The following is a 20,088-nucleotide window of genomic DNA, read 5'->3' on the forward strand; positions in this document are numbered from 1 at the left end:
TGGAGGTGGGAAGGCAGAACAAACCTGGGGTTTTGACTCAAGGCATTTTCCCCCAGGCAATCTGGTTTCAGTGAAAAGTACAAAAGAAAGTTGAAGATCTAGGAATAAATTCCTTTAAAACGGTTAGTGTAGGCAAATAAAGGGAGGGAGCAAAGGGAACTGGACATTAAGCTTGGTTGCTGGGTCACATATTAAGATCAGACATTGAGCCTCACTCACTAGGAAACCAGAGCGTTCATAGGCTCCCCCAGGGGACTGCCGCATCCTCTGCCCTCGGGACTTAATCCCCAAATTGGACAGGAAAAATCCCCCCAGGGAACAACCATCCCAGTACCATGATTATCGAGGCTGAGAAGGAGGGGGGACATGCCCCTCCCAGAGGCATGTGCAGTAGAAGCCAAGATGGCGACCATAAGGGGCAAGAGTCTAGCCTGGGAAAGGGATCAGATTGGTTAGGGGAAGGCCCAGCACAAGCCCAGGAAGAAATGGGAAAGAAATTGGATAGTTTGAAAGAGAAGCTGGTCTTTCCCAAGCCTAGCGTAATTTAAATAAAGCTTAACAAAGGCCTCTCTCGGTAGCATGCCATTTGCCTGTCCTCCGAGTGTTCTCTCTCCATAGCAGCCATGTGGGCCCCAGTGTGGGCTGGAGCACAGCTCCAAGGGTGGGGCCTGCCAACGGCAATGCAGCCCTGCCTGCAGTGCCATGGGAAACGGAGTAAGCTAGCAGGACGGGGACAGAAACTGAACTGGACTAAGCTTTGGCATGGAATGAAACAATGGCACAAAGTCTCTGGACCCTGGCCCTTCTTCTAGGGTTGATGAAGACAAGGCTGGGCTTCTTCCACAGCGGGATGGACCTGAGACGCCTGGCCGTGGATGAGACATTGGGAACCGGGGGGGCAGTGTTATTGCTACTGCAATAAATCTTACCACTGCCCCTCATGGTCCCACACATGGGTCATCAAAATGCATTGCTCATGACTCTGTGGAAGAGCCCCACTTCTGCTGGCAACAAAACTATCTGTTTCATTTGCCTGCTCCTTGGAAGGTCTTCATGTACCCCCAGGTTGCATGAATGACAGTACAAAGATACCTGTTCTTTAAGAAACTCAGTCATCGCCTTAGACAACAGATATAAACAGGCATAACAAAATCACCCGGTAGCTTGTGCATATACTTCTTCAATTGTATATCACAGCTAATAGTTATGTGTTAAAATAAGGGAAGCTCTGGAGGAAATAGCCTTTTTGGTATTTGTGTCTACATACAACTCAGAACTCCCTCTCTCCTATCCTCTAGCCACTGAATTTGTTTCTTTCAGTAGGAAAAAGGCAGCGCCAAGAGGCAGTCTCACGTAGTGGAGAGTCGGAGAACAAAGAAGCAGACCTGATTTAGAGTCAGCATTGCTAATAACTATCTGTGTTGCCTTAGGCGAGGTTCTCAACCTTTCTGAGTCTCCGTTGCTTCTCAAGGGTTCTCAGCTTGGACTCTCGGCTTTAAAGAAATGACGATGTCCAAGTGCCACCCCCAGGAATTTGGATTTGATTAATCTGGGCTGGGGCCTGGACTTGGGTTTCTTTATAGCTCTCTGGTTCATTCTAATGCAAAGGCAAAATTGGAAAAGCCAAGGTTGAAATCATCATCCATATAGTCTTTCAACAAAAATCCATTAAGAGCCTACCATAAGCAACATTGCAAGTTTCTTCTGTTAAGGCATTTACAGGTTATTTTTAAAAAGTCGACTGCTACTTGAAGAAAATAAATGTTATGTTTGCGCCTACCAGGGTTAAAAAGCCTTTATACAAAAACGATGCAAAATAGAGAAGGCAATGTTGTCTGTAATGGCTTTTTAAAACATTGAATGTACAGTACAGAGGCATCCCCACGTTTTGCTGTTAGTTAATGTTGCATCATGGTTTTAACTTAAAAACTCATAAAACCGAATATATACCTTCCTTGGGAGATTTATAAGTGCAGCAGGGTCATGCAATTCCACCTTTTCTGCCTCCTGGATCTCTTCAAATTTATGTAATAAACAATTAGTTCTACTCAAGATACACATCAAAACCTATTTCTTTGTTCTTGGCCAAGAAAAATCTCAGAAGCAAAGTAAATCAACCATTTAAATTAACAAGATGTGAAATAATTGAGCCAACCCGAAAAAGAAAATCCCCTCTTGAGGTGAATAATGTTTTACATTACAAGGTGAAATTGGGCGTGCCGCTCTGCTTCTGTTGCTGTTTTCTTGCTTTACTCTAATGCTCATGATGAAGAAATGTGAATATATTTTACATGCCTGTGTTTTATAGACACATATAGTCTCCTCTATTCTTTCCAGTTCATCTTTCCTTATTGGATTTGTCCTGGTAATTTAAATACATGTAACTCAAATTGGTCAGGCAGTTTAACTCACTGTTATACTTTAGATATTTCACCTGATGCAATATGGACTACCTGATCGATTCTACATTCCTTTTTAAATATTTTTAAATCCTCACCCAAGGACATTTTGTCATTGCTTTTAGAGAAAGAGGAAGGGAGAGAGAGAAAAACATTTATGTGAGAGAGAAGCATTGATCAGTTGCCTCCTGTACGTGCCTGGAACAGGGATCAAACCCACAACCTAGGTATGTGCCCTGACCCAGAATCGAACCCACACCCCTTAAGTTACAGGACAATGCTCCAACCAGTGAAGCCACACCGGCCAGGAAAGGTTTTGAATTCTTAGTTCTTTTTTTTTTAATTTATGAGATCAATAATTAATTACAACCATTGAGCTAAAAATCTTAGCCAGAAGGGCGGCTTTACATACATTTTTATTTTTCCTAACGATAATAAAGTACCATTTTCCACCTGTTTTATCACTTTGTCATGATCTCCTTAGGAATGTGGATGTTGAGTACATATGTGTGGCTTGGGACGTGTGCATTGGGAAGATTTGGTTAAATGCTAGGTTATTGTTTTGCTTGTGTTTGATTTATTAAAAGTATTATCTCGATAAGGAAAAGTCACTCTCATTCGAATATCTTTGTTCTTGAAGTAAATTTAGTCATTAAAAATGGACCTTTTATGAGTGTCGCGATGGGGCCATTTCTGGGAGAGAGGGTTCATATGGACACAAAGCGAACGAAACCAGTGATATTAGGAAAACGGCAGATGTGAATCCACAGCAGAATTCTTACTTTTTCAGCAATGACTACCTAAAGGGAGTTAGACAGCAGTATAAACTATCTTTTAAAAGATCATTTCAAACATAAAGAGATTCAAGTTTTAGCACCAACTAACCCAAAGCACAAGGGGCCATCCAGGAAAAAAAAAAGAACAACTCGTATGAAGTATGTTTGTAAGACTATGCCACCAATCAATATTTTAGACCCTTTGAAGATCATCGCCTTGCTTTTCAACCTTCACACTTCGGAGACAGGGGATATATACATGTTTATATCCTCTCTGTTTCTAAAATAAAGTGTTTCCGACTTGGCGCCTCTCTTACAGAAGGCCCACTGCAAATGTCAATCTCTATAATTGACCAGAACCATGCTTATGGGGAAATATGAGAAGAGTAGGGATGTCATTCAGGGTCATTTCATATATTTGGGTCAAAGAAAAACATTACATTTCTTTGCATTTCTTTTTGTTGTTGTTTCCTTTTTTCTTTTTTATTGTATTTTTCCCTATTATACCCTCTTCTACCTCCACTCTTCCGAACCCACTCCCCCCCCCACAGTCAGCCATTTTGCCCCTCCCCACACCTCCCCGGAAGTTTAAGTCGCAGGTGATCCAACTGGGGAGACTTCCTTTGTGAAAAGTACTATAGAAGTTTGAAAAAAAGATATATATTTGTATGAAAAAAATTACAGAGTACTAGTCTCTGAAGGCCAGTGAATGCATCCAAGTTTTTGCTATGACAACAGAAGTCTAAAGGTCATGGGAATATTTAGTCACAATATGCTGTCATTGAATTAAAAATCCATTTGGTATAAAGCCTCTAATGACCAAAGGAAACCTACTTGTTTATAACAGGCAACTTAAAACTTTCTACTCTCTGAAATAAAATTTCAAAAACAGATGCTTCGTTTTGTTTTTTTTGTTTTTTTTCACATTTCCATTAAGTATAATCTGGTTCCTGGGGACAAAAGGGAGTTAATGGCAGAAACTGCATGTACAAACACAACGTTTAAATCTAAGTTTGTCATCAAATGTAACCACTTTTCAGTAATGCTCTATAGGAGTTGTAAAAACTTCAGAATATTTCTTTGACAAGTGCAACATAATGAAGGGCACTGATTGGAAACACGTGTCTCTGGTAGTGTTAAATTAGAACGGGTTACTTAGGGGTAAATAGTTCCATCAAAAGACAGAAAAAATAAACCAAACAGAAGTGTACAATTTGCATTACTGCAGTGTGGTGTAGTTATCACTTAAAGAGATTACTATTATTTCATATACTTACAGGCTAATTTGACTGTGAGATTACTTTTCATACCCTATTTGCATCTTGGAATTATGATCAACCCCCAATGGTCACAGATTCTGTAAAAGCTTTCTCTAAGTCTATTACTTATTTATTTCTACCTTTTTTATGCTTTCTTCGCTATATGGATGCTTTAAACTTTCAGTTCAGTCTGCTACGTTCATGTCCTATGTTTTCAGGTTCCTTGCCTTACTAAAACTCCTTCTCTCATGATGAATGCATAGTGTCCTGCATTTCCTTTTATCATTGGCATGAGTTTATATTTCCAGTGAGTTCCTTAAGCTACCTGGACATTATTTTTATTTACCATTAAAGGCACAGCCTTCACCCCATATGAATCATTATTTACACAACAGCATTTAATAAACAGAATAGGCTCCTCATACAGAACAGAAATACTTTCTCAACTGTTTTTTAAAAGATTTTCATTATTGTATTTTTAGACAGAGCAGAAGGGAGGGAGAAAGAGAGGGAGAGAAACATCAATGTGTGGTTGCCTCTTTCACTTGCCCTACTGGGGACCTGGCCTGCAACCCAGGCATATGCCCTGACTGGGAATCGAACCCGTGACCCTTTGGTTCACAGGCCAGCACTCAATCCACTGAGCCACACTAGTCAGGACCCTTCTTGATCTTATTTGGATTTATTTCTGGATGCCCAGTTTTAGTTAGCTGACCCAGGGTCATACAGTTTCAATTATAATCACTTCAGAATATAATCAAAATCTAGAATAGTAAGTATCTCCACAATGTACTTCCTATTCATAAAGTTCTTAGCAATTTACACACACACACATTATTTTCTTCTGTACAAAATATATATCACATTATTTTCTACAAACTTTGAAATTATTTCACCAAATTTCCACAGATGCACTAAAGGCATTCTGATTACAACTGCATTGCACTTAAATGTTAATTTGGCAAGTATTACAGCTTCATTGACAGGAAGGCTTGAAGCCCAGAACAAAGTATTCCTTTTCATTTACTTTTTTGTTTGTTTTTTAATTTCGTTATGTATACTTTTATAGCTTTTTCCCCATATAGAACCTATAATTTTCTTAACTTGATTCCTCCTTAGTTTATGTGCTATCAGTATTGTGAATTGGACTTTTTCATTTGCAGTTATAGAAAGTTAAGAGTATAAAGAAAAACAATTTTTATACATTTGCACTATATTAATTCATTTTTAACATATTTTAAAAATTATTTCTCACATTTTAAACAATCCAGTCTCCTGGGCTTTTGCAGTATATGTATAATCATGCTATTTAACAATCTTTTTTACTCTTCAAAAACGTGCATAATGCTTATTTCTTTTTCTTGTTTTGACTTATGGGCTAGAACCACCAAAGCACGTATGAAAACTTTGAAAAATAAAAAGAGTTTGGCAATTTTCAGTGTTGAGAATGCTGTGTGTGTATCAGGGGCTGGTAAACTACAGATAGCTGTTTTGCAAAGTCTGTTTTTATGAAAACAAATTTTCTGGGAAACACAGCCATACTCCTTCATTTCAGCGCCGTCCACGTCTGCTTTCACACTACAACTCCAGAGCTAACCCCATTTTACAGATGATAAAATTGAGGCACGGAGAAGCTAAGTTGGCTGGTAAGTAACCAGGATTGTGACGCAGAAAACTTGTAACTTTGAGCTCATACCTGTGAGTTACGAGCCATTCACCAACATTCCCATAGCACTTACCACATCATGTTAATTATTTGGTCACCCGCTTTCTTCATTAGACTTGTAGCCATTTAAGGACAGGAGCTATATTCCATTGTCTCATTAAGAGCAACATCGAGCACATACTACCAGCTTCCTTTGATGTCACCCCCTCAGAAAGCTCTTTCCCTAGACTCGTGATGCTCTATCAGGGGTGTTTTGCTTGCAGTGGGACATCTGGGAATGTCTGAGACAATTCTTTGCTAAAATAAGAGGGAGTGTTCCTAGTCAGGGCACAGGCCTGGGTTGCAGGCCAGGTCCCCGGTAGGGAATGCACAAGAGGCAACCACACATGGATGTTTCTCTCCCTCTCTTTCTCCCTCCCTTCCCCTCTCTAAAAATAAATGAATAAAGTTTTTTTTTTAAAAATAAGAGGGAGTGCTATTTGGCATTTAGTGGGTGCAGGCCGGAGAGCTGGTAAATATCCAGAAAGTACCCCACCACAAGAAAGACTTATCTGGCTGAAAATATCCATTTTTAGCAGTGCTTGAGAAACACTGTGCAGAGGTTAAGGAATATTGAGAAATAATGCCCTAGGCGAATTGGCTTCTCCCAAATTTCAGCGTAATTTCTGCAGCTAATTGTAGTTATTTAATGTCTGTACCTCTCGTTCATTGCATTCTTAATTTTACCATTAGACTGAAAACTCCATCAGGAACCACATCTGTTCTGATCCGTGCTATATCCCCCGTGCCTTGCAAAATAAGTGACACATAGTATGTACTCATTAAGTATGAGTTGAATGAGTGAAGAGTAGACAACTCATTTAAGGTTTTATAGTGAATACATGGTATTGGCAGGAAGTCTCTAAGCCTTTAGTAAATATTGTTCTCCTGTGGCTAGACATATTTAAAATGTTTGATGTTCATTTCACCTTGGAATTGTGATAAGCATGCATTTATTTGCAGAGTCACAAACTCTTCAAGAAATACCATTTCTATCATTAAAAATACATTTATGCCTTTTATATAGATATTCCCTGAGGTGTTTGTGGCAAAAAAAAAAAAAATCACCTGAGAAGTAGGTTAGGATACTCTGAAACTTTAGTTTTTGTTAGTTTTGTCTTGTGTTGATGTTATTAAAGATTTTTAGCTAGCTCACCAGGCTTCCCTAACGATGCAGGGCTGGCTCTAGGCAAACACCTGAAATAGACAGCCGTCCTTTGCCTGATGCTCTCTTCTTACCTTTTATGGCTTCCTGACATCTTCATCCTGTGTCTCTCAGTCCCACCTCTCTTTTGTCGGGGGAATAAGACACAGAATCACAAACTCTCACAACTCCACAGGACTTTCCAAATCAACCCTGCAAATCACCCAACTGCTTCATCAATCTCTTTTTACGACTCCCAGATTCCAACTTCTCATCATCTTGCCTGTGTTCAGATACCTTATGTACTCAAAAACACACTATTTCTAGAGGCACCCAATTCCTTCTTTGGGAAGTTCTATTAAAGGGATCTCTACTGAGTCAAAAATCTGCCTCCCTGGAGCTCCTGTCCAGAGGCTCGGGATCTCTGTACTTCTCAGGGTCATTCAGACCAAGACTGAGTTCTTATCTGCATAATAATGTTTTAACCATTTGAAGACAGCTATCGCATCTCTTCTCTGTGCTAAACATCCCTCATCCTTCACTCACTAAATAATACAATGTGTAGGCCTCTCAGTCTATGAACAGATTCCATCTTTTCTCTGACTGGCTTAAAATGTCATACAGAAGTTGACTGTTCATTTAATCCCTTCATTCATTCTGGTGAAGGAACACAGAAATATCGAGTGAGAATAAGTCAACATGGTTCCCTCCATCTTCTTCTCCAACAAATGTGTATTGTACAGTTGTTTGCCAGGCACCACACTAGGTCCTGCATACACGACTGTGAGCTGATCAGATGGTTTTACATCTTCGAGCTTATGATTACACTAAGTAAGAAAGGCATTGATCAAAACATTGACAGTTACAAGTGAGATTACAAATGTCACTGGAATTATCTGAAACTGTAGAGCAGGGGTGTCAAACTCATTTTCACTAGGAGCCACATCAGCCTCGAGGTTGCCTTCAAAGGGCCGAAATAACTTTAGGACTGTTTAAATGTAACTGCTCTTTAACTGTTAAGGAGTTGAAATTACATTCGACCCTTTGAAGGCAACTGCAAGGCTGATGCGGCCCCTGGTGAAAATGACTTTGACACCCCTGCTGTGGAGTATCAGAGAGCTTGACTTGAAAACTAGTATCTCACATAATCCTCACCATGACCCAATTAATTATTTCCACTCTATAAAGCAGGAAGCAAGATCACAGAGAGTTGTTCTTCACATGGATGTAGGATCTGGACCTCAAGCAAAGCCCGTGGATACCTCTCTCAATGAGAGGTATCCCCAAAACTCAAAGCAAGGGCTACATGGTCCTGATTCATGGTACCGTTTGGCACTGTGCTTCCTAGCACTGGCCAGACATGAGAGTCAGACAGGAATACCCAGAAATGAAAGAAACACATCTAACAGGGGAGAAGGCTTAATGGTTCTTTCGATCACCAATATGAAAGGAATAAGCAAGAATGAACATGCCTTTGAGCATTGTGAAAGTAGCTGTAAGCCAGAGAGAAAATACACTAACCCCACCCCCCACCCCTAAATCAACACAGACTGCATTCATACCCACGTGGAACTGTAACATCCATGAAACTGAGTACATTTTAGTAAAATTTTAGAGAGGTTACAGAGTACCTTGACATGTAAATTTCCATTTAAATATATAAAAGGATTATAGTGATATAAGATGAAGATTGTTATATTTCTTTTAGTTTTATTGTCAGGTGGCCTTTAGACTCTGCATATGTGTTAACTGGCATGACTTTTTTGAAAAAAATTTACTACGCATGGATCATAATGACTTTAGTGATTAGAGATAAATGTTCCCTCATTTTTTAAAAAAAGATTTTATTTATTTATTTTTGGAGAGATGGGAAGGGAGGGAGAAGGAGAGGAAGGGAAACATCAATGTGTAAGAGATACATCGAGCAGTTGCCTCTCATACGCCCCCTACTGGGGCCCTGGCCCACAACCCAGGCATGCGCCCTGACTGGGATGGAACTAACAGCCCTCTGGTTTGCAGGCTGGTGCTCGATCCACTGACCTGCACCAGCCAGGGCTTATTTTCTCCCACTTTTAATAATCAGCTATCTTCCAAGGTGCATACACCAGAGTTTTGTGGGGATAGAGCTAGGTTTGTCTTTAATATAAGTCAACGAAGTAAAAACACTGTTACTGAACAATTTTCAGGGGTTTCCCCTTTATTAAATAAACACTTACATCCCCAAATACACATTCACACAGTAAGCACCTAATGTACTAAATTTTTAAAAAGACAAATATCATATGATCTCACCTATAACTGGAACCTAACCAACAAAACAAACAAGCGTGCAAAATATAACCAGAGACATTGAAATTAAGAACAAACTGACAGTGACCAGAGGTGGGGGAGGGGATAATGGGAGGAAAAGGAGGGAAGGTTTTCAGGAACATCTTACAAAGGACACATGGAGAAAACCAAGGAGGGGTGGGATCAGGGGTGGGAGGAGGTCATGGCTGGGATCGGAAGGAGTAGTGGGGAGAAAATGGAGACAACCGTACTTGAACAGCAATAAAAATAAATAAAATAAAATAAAATTGTGGATTATTAAAAAACAACAAAATAAAAAATAAAAACCTATTTTTGAATATTACATAAACCTGCCAACAGAACTTGATGAATGTCTTTTGTCTATCCTGTAAAGATGCAAGTCTTTTTTTCTCGCACACCCCTTATGTTTTGTGCATTAATTTAAACACCGATGCTCTATGGACAATGGAGAGGGGATGACTGAATGTGGGAGGTGGGGTGGGTAGGGTGGGGGAGAGTAATGGGGGAAATGGGGACGTGTTGTTCAACTGTAATTGAACAACAATAAAAAAATGAAAATGAAAAAATAAAAATAAACGCTCTATGGCTCGACCTCTGTGTGGGTACTGATGGTGCTTTTAGTACTTCACCTTTGCCATTACTCTGCTAACATGTCCTCAATAAATCAATCCCAACTGCCAGACAGCAAATGACCATTTTCTTTCCTTTTCTTTTCCACATACAGAATGCTTCATAAAGACAAGCGGGAATGTACAAGTAGGTTCTGAACAGCACCTACTGTGTGCCACAACAGGCCAAATGGAAATACGCTTTCATTTTGACACCTCAATTTATTCTATTCCGTGGTAAGGGTCTTTAACCTTGCACATCTGAATGCAATTAGGGAGGTCCCTGACTTTCAGGAATGACCGTTTTTAATGTAAGAATCTTTGCTTTGTAAGCCAGAGTTTATTCTCATTTTACAGTTGAAGTTTTCCAGATCCAGCCAAGGGCCCACGTCAGAGACAACTGGTAGACCTGAGACTCTACACAGGGCCCATCTTCCTCTAAAACACAACGCTTGCCCTACCTTTTCACATTACCTCCTCCACAAGCCGTTAGGAAGTTGAAATCTCAAAAACTATTAAAGAGCAATGGAGATAAACTTTACACTATGCAATCATCATAAGTAAATTTTTATTGTGACTGCAACTTCTGGTGATCTAAAATGGACTCGACAATACGGAAAATTAGCACATACTGATGACGGCTACAGAAAGAATGTCATTTGAATCAAATCTTTAAAAGAATTTCAGCTACTGACATAATTTAGGGACTAAACATACTGCTGCTTTTTTTCCCATTGAGGCAGAACTTACATACAATGAAATACACAAATCTGCGTGTTCGGATTGGTGGGCTTTGACAAGTGAATACATCCATGCAACTGCCACTCAAACATAACATTGAACATTTCTATCAACCCAGAACTTCCTTATGCTTCTGTCTGGTCAATTCCAACCATCTCCTGGAGGCAACCACTTTCTTACTTCTATCACCACAGATTAGTTTTCCTGTTCCTTAACTCCAGACAAGTGCTTATATTTGTGTCTGTGCCCTTTTGCTCTACGTAATGTTTTTGACATTTGTCATACTGTTGCTTCTCTTGATAGCTTGGTCTTTTTTTTTTTCAATTTCCGAGTAGAATTCTAGTAATTGATTAGCACGGGCATAAGCTTTTTGTGATGGAATGAGGGTATGAGCAGGAGGCGGTGGCATTTCCTGACACCTAAGTGGAAAGTAGCACCTAGCAACACAGAGAAAAAGGGAAGAACATTCTAGAAAGAAGAAAAGAAGCATGTATGCACAAAGGCGATGAGGTGTTCTAGAAAGTGAAGAAACACTGGTATGACTAGAATGTGTGAAAGGAGAAAAGAGGCCACAGAAGATCATGAAAAAGATAGGAATTCAGTATATTCAGTACACTCAGTAATTCGGTGCAGTCTTAGTCACGCTAAGGAGTTTGGAGCTCATTGTAATTGCAAGAAATCTCTGTGGAGGGATTTCAGCATGGAAATGTCCTTACGTGACTGGCATTACTTGTCTAGGGATTCCATGTGGAAAGGGAGGGAAATTAAGGAATCATGTCGACCCCAATTCTTTATTAACCTAGTAGATGATAATAAGATGCTGTTATAAGGTAGACTGGGGCTGAGGCAGAGGAGAAATGTCAAACCTGCAGGTATGGAGGGCAAGGAATGGCATCATGGAGTCAGACGGTTGTGCAGGTTTGGAGTTCGGAGAAATCCAGCCCGGAGAGAGAGGAATGGAGGAGCTCTCAAACTGCAAATTGTATTTAAAAATCCTTGCACATTGATGATGCCTCTAGGAGGAGAGGGTGTGGTTGTGGGAAACTAAGGATGAAGGTGTTATCCCAAATTGTGCTGTGCACGCCCCTTAGAGATTCTGCACAATTCACTAGGATGTAAAAGGAAAACATGATGAGCACTCCTATAATTATGTGTAATGATATGTATTGGTGTATATGCCTGCAGAGGTTTTACATGTTTATTTAAACATAGGCATATAAAATGCATAAACAATTGATCATTTATGAGAAAAAATGTGCTTAAATGTTGGTTCCGATAGGAAAGCATGACCAAAATTGGAAACCACTGCCTTGAAGGTCAAGGAGAGGAGAGGAGCTGGTGGAAGAAACTGACAGGCAGCAGCCAGTGACCAGTGACAGAGAAAAAGCTAGGAGAGTGATATCATGGAAGCCAGGAGAGACTGTTGTTTTAGGAAGAGAGACACTGGTCCATTATCCCCTCTCCCTATCTGTGTAGTAGTGTGAAACATAAGGCCAGAGTCAGTCTTCGGCAAGGCCCGCCCCAAATGCCCACCTTGTTGGAAATAGGTTGCGGAGCATCAACAAGACATTCCGAAAGGCTGAACACGTGTAAGGTCACCAAAGGAGCCATTTATCATCCTCTATGGCCCCATACATACGCTCACGTCTAGTTCCGCTGCTAGTTTATGGTTAAAACACTTATTCTGAATATTTGCCTGTGCCTTTAATAACTTCACATTTACATTAGAAAGTATGCCAGGGAGTCATTAGGTTAGTTGTCAGATTTTGAATATTACAGAAATAATTTTGGGGGAAAAAAGTACGTTTCTGGCACATTTCCAGTCCTAAACAATATAGAGTACTGCTAAGTATGGTATTTAGCCTTTAATGCTGTCTTTTAGTTCTACAACGTAGAGAAATAATAGGCTTATGACATCTTGGAAAATACTTTTAGCGTCTACATGATTGCTCCAAATATCAAAGAAATTTCACTCTGCGGTGGTGTTCCCTTTTTGGTAAGCTGCGTAAAAACAGCCTGGGGCCTGCAGAAGGAACACCCGGGTCCAGGTGGCAGCCCTGGAGCTGTCGGAGGTTTTGACATCTGCAAGCCATTTAACTGCAGCAAAATGAAAACTGTTAAGGCGTCTACAAATGTAAGGCATTAATGTAATATATTAAAATGACTACAATATAGAAAAGGCCTATTATTCAATACTTAGTTCACATCAGGTTTCACAATGATTTTGGATTCCACCTGCAGTGTGCACGTACTGATTAGGTCGTCTCCATTATTGCGTATATTATATATCCATTGCTTAAATTATTGATGCCATTGACAGAAGAGTTTAGATAAGCCACACACATATTTATGTAGTCTTCGGATCATGGAATTAAAAAAAATGGTAAGACAGAGGACTTTGAATTTTAATGAACAAGGTGTAGCTCTTCCTTTCTCACTTAATCATTTTGTCATCGTCTCTCCCATCTGGAGTGAAGTCCTTTCACTTTCAGTTAACATGCATAGCGCTTAGCTTATATTGGCATCTCTCTCTCTCTCTCATTTAAAAAGAAACATTTTCCCTATAAAACTGTTTGGAAAGTTTGTTTATATTTTCATGAGTTTTGGGGTTTGTGGGTGATTTGGGGTATTTTTACCAAAGATACAGTTGCTTCTCTTACATCAGCAGTGAACTGCAGGGGTCAATAGGTTGCAACTTTGTATATAAACATTAACCATTTTTATTTCTTTCTATAAAATTAATCACCCATTTGCTGCTCAATCCTTTAAAAGAGAGCACCTCATGGTTTCCCATCAAAAGTGCCAAGTCTTTCCGTTACTCCTACTGAATGTCCTTGGCTTATTTCTGCACTGGCAACTGAGAAAAGGTCCAGCATGTGAGTTACAAAGAAATGATTTTTCAATTATATTTAAAGAATACTTGTCATTTTCAGTTTAATGGAAAATAGGAGGAACTTGTTTGATTTGATTGAAGGGATGAAATAGGGAAAAATGGCAGCGGGGCAATTTCTTTTAAAATCTAAAAACCACGTTATTTTATAGAAATTTGAAGCCAAACATACATACATGCATACATACATACTGATTTGGCGTCTTTAGTCAGATAAGCTCATAATTGGAAGGCCAGTTGAAAAAGTTTCCGGTAGAAGAATGAGAGAATATGCAAATCTACACATCCTGGGGAGAGTCCCTATTAACAAAGAAACCCACCCTAATGAATACCTATTTTGGATCCACTGGAGTGACCTTGGGCTGACATCCAGAAGGAATGTCAACAATATTTTTAAAATGGGAAAAACCACCCACTAGCCTGATTGATTGGAACCTACTATAATGGCCCAACTTGCTTCATTGCACACCAGCGTACACTGGGATGAATAGTGTCCCCCACCCCAAATTCATGTCCACCTAGAACCTCAGAATATGGTCTTATTTGGAAATAAGGGCTTGCACATGTAATTAGTTAATAGGAGGTCATACTGGATTACGGTGGGCCCTAATATATGGTCCTTAAAAGAAGAGAAATGAGGGACACAGGGGTTCACACGCACGCACACACAGAATGCTATGTTAAGATGGAGGCGGAGATTGAAGTGATGTGTCTACAAGCCAAGAAGCTCCGAGGATCGCTGGCAACCACCAGAAGCCAGGAAGAGACAAGAAACCATTCTCCCCCGAGAGCATGGCTCTGCTGACACCTTCCTTTCAGACTTCTTCCTGCCAGCATTGTGAGATAAATTTCTGTGGTCTTAAGCCACCTAGTTTGTGATACTGTGTTATAGCAGCCTCAGGAAACTAATACACTTCTTGGGGTGATCACTTCATAAGTTATATAAATGTCTAGTCACTATGCTGTGCACCACACACTAATACAACAGTATATGTCAACTGTAATTGAAACATTAAAAAATAAATAAAATGTTTAAAAAAGAAAACTAATACAAAGATGTTCTTTGCCTGGGTTTCAAAGACTTTTACTTCAGAGTAAACTTAGATAGGAAAAATATTGCATCTTTATTTTCACTGACCTTTACCTGAAAATAAGCATTTCCTTTGGGTTAAATGTGGGCAACAAACCACAACAATAGAAACAATAGATGTTTTTCCTGGAAGAAGATATGGGGAAAGCCTTACTACATTGACCTTGGCAATGATTTCTTGGATTTGACACCAAAGCATAAGCAAGAAAAGCAAAAGTAGATAAATGGGACTATATCAAAATAAAAAGCTTTTATATAGCAAGTAGAATAGTTAACAGAGTAAAAAGGCAACCTATGGATTGGGAGAAAGTACTTGTGAACAATGATCTGATATGAGGTCAATATCCAAAATATATAAAGAACTTCTATAATTCAATAGCAGATAGATAGATAGATAGATAGATAGATAGACAGATAGATAATATATAGATTAATGACCAGATTTAAAAGTGGGCAAATAACTTGAACAGGCATTTCTCCAAAGAAGACATACAAATGGCCATCAGGTATATGGAAAGGCGCTCAACACCACTAATCATCAGGGTAATACAAATCAAAGCCACAATGAGCTCTCACCTCACACCTGTGAAGATGGCCATTACTTTTTAAAAAAGTATTGGGAAGGGTGTGGAAATTGAGACCTTTGTACATTGTTGGTGAGAATATAAACTGGTACAGCTGCTACCTAAAAGAGTATGGAGGTTCCTCAAAAAATTACAAATAGAACTACCGTATGATCGAGCAATCCCATTTTTGGGGATCTATTCCAAGGAAATAAAAACAGGGTATCTGCACTCTCGTGTTCATTGCAAAGACATGAAAACAACCTAAATGTCCACTGACAGATGAGTGAAGCAAGAAAATGTTGTATAAACATCAATGGAATATTATTCAGCCTTAAAAAAAGAGAAATCCTGCCATTTGCAACAACATGGCAGGACCTGAAGGATATCACGCTAAGTGAAATACACCAGTCAAAGAAAGAGAAATACTGCTGGGTTCTGCTTACATGAGGAATCTACGGTAGTCAAACTTATAGAAGCAGAGAGTAGATTGGTGGTTGAGGGAAGAATGGGGAGAGGCTGTTCTGTAGGAACAACGTTTCAAGTGGGTAAGATGAGTGTTATTGAGCAGGGGTCCCCAACTCCCAGGCAGTGGCCTGTTAGCCATCAGGCCATAAGGCAGGAGGTGAGTGGTAGGCCAGCAAGCCAAGCTTTGCTCACATTACTGCCTGAGCTCCGCCTCCTGTTTCCCTGCCTCCCCCATCCATGGAAAAGTTGTCTTCCACGAAACCAGTCCCCAGTGCCAAAGAGGTTGGGGACCACTGTTATAGAGGTCTGCTGGACAACATTGGGTTTATACTTAGCAAGATTTTTTTCCTTATTTTACTTTAATTTAATGATTTTCATTATTTTGAGAAAATTTTTATTTTAAAGGTGCCATATTTCTTATTCCAGGGATGTGCATTAAGAACTACACATTTCATCATTCACAAGTTTTCTATGAATGAAGTGTAGCCTAATACAATGATTGTGATATAACTAACAAATTCTAGTTTTTCTGTCTTCCTTTTTCTTTTTTTATTGTTGTTCAAGTACAGTTGTCTCCATTTTCCCCCACCACTCCCCCTCACCCCCCCACCTCCCACCCTCACTCCTTCCCCCCTTTGGCTTTGCCTATGGGTCCTTTATACGTGCCCCTTGATGACCCTTCCCTTTCTTTCCCATTAGCCCCTCTGGTTACTGTCACATACTTAGCAATACTTTCTTGTGTATCTAACAATTTGTTATGAGGGTAGATCTCATGTTACATGTTCTTACAACAACAGCTACTACTGCTACTGCTACTACTAACTGCGGTACTTACAACCTGTTTCTCCGTCTTATTGTTGAATGCATTAACAAAGAGGCATGTATAGTACCACATGAAACTTACAATTACAATGATATTTAGTTGTGTCCTTTGTGACTCTGTGCATTTATATGTGTATTTAAAATTATCATTCTGACGCGATCACAGGCTTCACCGCACTGCCAAATGGGTGTACTGTGTACGCAGTAAAGAAGCCTTGCCTTTGTCCCTACCCGTTATTGAGTTTGGCACATAGAATAAGCTCCAAACTCTTTGATGAACCAAATTGATAGCGAAATGATTCAAGTTCCTTGCAGTGTAAAACACTATAAGTTTACAGATGCTCTTCCTAAGTGAAAATTTCATTTCAAACTATGTAATGCTATGGAAACTTACTGGCATTTGCATGCTGACTTGTAACCCATATATTATACAATGGATCTACGAGCCCTGACTCTTGGGTGGGAACATAGGGAATGTGTGTATAGGTGTTTCTAACTCTCTCTATTCTTCTTGACCTATACTTAGAATCCTATTTGCTTGCAAAAGTTTGCTTTATATATTTTTACATAGATTAATTAAGCCAGTAGATTGTTTTAGAGTAATAACTATTACTTTTAAATACATGCTTTCATATTCCTTCCTGGATGAGACTCTTGCAATTTGTACATTGAAATCCTAAGCCTTATCCCTGCACTTTATTTAGCAGAACCATGTAATATTTTTTCTTATATTGAAAAGTAGCATTCCCAAAGGGTTTTGTGATGATATGAAGTGATAAAAAATATGCGAGAGAGAAATTTCAGAGGCCCCAAATCAACTGCTTTCCATTTATCAACAGGGTTGTAAAAAAGGTGATAACATCATCGACCTGATTTATTTTTGAGGCAGACATATCTGTCCCTATCAATAGCCATGGCTTTTTGTAATTGGAATCATAGAAGTCTTTTCATGTGGTTATTGGAAGCACCCAGTTGTCACACTTCTCATACCCCCCCAAAAAGGTGCTATTTAATTGTAAGTATCAAAACGTTTAGTAATGCCATGCCCTGAAAACATAACACTGTGTTGCTGATATATTTCCTTGAACAATGAAAGAGTAGTGAACATTTGAGATATATTGGTTGATTTGATTTGCATCTGGACACTTTACAATTCTATAAAATTTAATGCTAATTTATACAAAACTGATATGATGCAAATGACTTTCTATTCAGTACAGAATATAACCCCTAAGGCTGTAGGATATTAACTTGCTTTGAATCTAGTTTACCAATCTTATCCCAGAATTGTTTAAAGTTACTAGTTACAAAAGCATTTGTTTCTTGTATCCTCTTTTGGAGCTGTTTTGTTTTACTACTGACTCCCTTATTGTAGGAGACTGTTCTGCGTGGCGTGGGCCCAGCTCCCACTGGGAGATGCACAGGACCCATGCCCATGGATAGGTTCTCCTGTGGGGAATCAGGCCTGCAATGTACCTATGCCACTATGAGTCTTGCTTTTTGCTAAAACTCCCCCACCCTGAATTGAGGACATTTACTGCAAAGCAACTTCCTAAAATCCATGCCAAACCTTCCAAGGATGAGTGTAACTGGTTCAACCACTTTTGCCTTTTCATTTGCAAATATCCCTCTTCTGTGGTGTGATTAGCAGCATCAGCTCCTTTGTTTTCTGTAAAAGGTAACCCCCTAAAGTGAATCTGTGCATAGTCAATGAGGACCATCATGTAATGGGTGGAGAAACCCAATGAAGGTCTGTCGTGGTGGAGGCCGCGGCTTTTGCTCCCCTTGAGAGAAAAGCCATGCTGTCCCTTTTCCTCCACCGGACTCGGTAGTCCGTGTGAATGTCTCATTTCATCCATAATGATGCAGACACTGCAGGCTGGTATCTGCATCACCTTATTAAAGTGTTAAATAAAATCCATCATGTATCCACTATAATTTACGTGAAAATTATGTTTTTTAAAAATTTTCACGTTGATACTGGGTGGTGGAATTATAGGTTTCCTTTATACTTTTCTCTATTACTCCAAATACCCTCAATTAACCTATAATGTATTTATAATTTGAAAACATACACATTTATTTGAAAAAGTTTAAACTGTATATGAAAATCTATTTAGCTTCATGATGCCACATCCATGCAAGGTCTTGAATATTGTACAAAGGAATCTAAGTGACTAAAGATGAAACAATTTTGCAGTCGATAGTGTTTTCTTTTTCTTTTCGATCAGTAGCGAAGTGATGTAAAATCAAGTTTAGAAATATGAAATGTACGTGTGTATTGACATGCACTTATTATGAATGTGATGAGAAAAGCAAGACAAGACAGTGAGAGTTCGGCTCATTATACTGCTTTCTCATACTATAAATAAAAGAATAGAGAATATTGGCTAAAAATCAATAACTTCCATGGCCAAGATATATACCATAATTTGGACATTGATTGCCCTTGATAACCTTTCTCCTTGGGCACTGTCAAGACATGTATCAATAATTAGTAGTTCAGCTAGGAGGCGAACCACAAATTTCCACTTTAGTCAACTACAGACGACAGTCCACCCTCACTTAAGCTTTGTCAGTTGCACATACCCTGCTGCGACTAACCACACTCGTTTTCCTCTTTGGAATGAGTGAGTTTTCACTGAGCCCTGTGGGGTGCCCAGCAGGTAGCAGAAGTGAGGGGAGCTCACAAGTACAGTCTACTAAATAATGTGGATTCCACCTATTTTATCTCCATGTGAACGTTTTAGAGAGAGTGAGGGCTACTAACAGCTACATAGCAGAAGCGCCTGCAGCTCCTGCCTCAAAAGCATACCCCCTGTACCTATTGCACAAAGTTTGCAGTGACCCTAATCTTAGACTTCTTTTTTAAATGCAAGTGCCCGGAGGAGAGTTTAGAGTGTTTACACTTCCAAGTCTTTTCCTGAGTCAGAGCACCATCTGTAAGTTCTGCAGTTTGGACTTGGGATGAAATAAGGAAAAGAAGAAACATTGGGAACGGGGCGATGCTGCGAAAGAGGGGCAGTCCCCGATCCTTTCTCCCCCTTCAACACACATTAGGCTTTGCCCACCAGTTGTTATAATGGGCACCACTTATCTTTTCCTTTACAATATGTCTCAAAGTTTCCTGATTATTAAAGAACAAAACAAAACACTTGAGGCTTTATTTAATAGGACTTCATTCTAAACTAAGCAAATCAGACTGGCCAGAGTAGCACTGACTAATGGAACGCAAACTGCATACATAATTTCAAATGTTCAAGTAGCCGCGTTCAAAAAGCAAAAAGAAGCAGGTCAGTTTACTTTTGTGAAT

The 20,088-nt window shown here is 39.4% G+C and overlaps 1 protein-coding gene across 3 annotated transcripts in view; it reads right to left on the minus strand.

The window, feature by feature from the left end:
* DMD (dystrophin) overlaps positions 1-20,088 on the minus strand; it is a 1,951,120-nt gene that overhangs the window by 1,009,295 nt on the left and 921,737 nt on the right. The gene's annotated exons all lie outside the window — the stretch shown is intronic.

Source organism: Phyllostomus discolor, chromosome X (assembly GCF_004126475.2).
Source record: "Phyllostomus discolor isolate MPI-MPIP mPhyDis1 chromosome X, mPhyDis1.pri.v3, whole genome shotgun sequence".
In the NCBI taxonomy this organism is placed as follows: Eukaryota; Metazoa; Chordata; class Mammalia; order Chiroptera; family Phyllostomidae; genus Phyllostomus; species Phyllostomus discolor.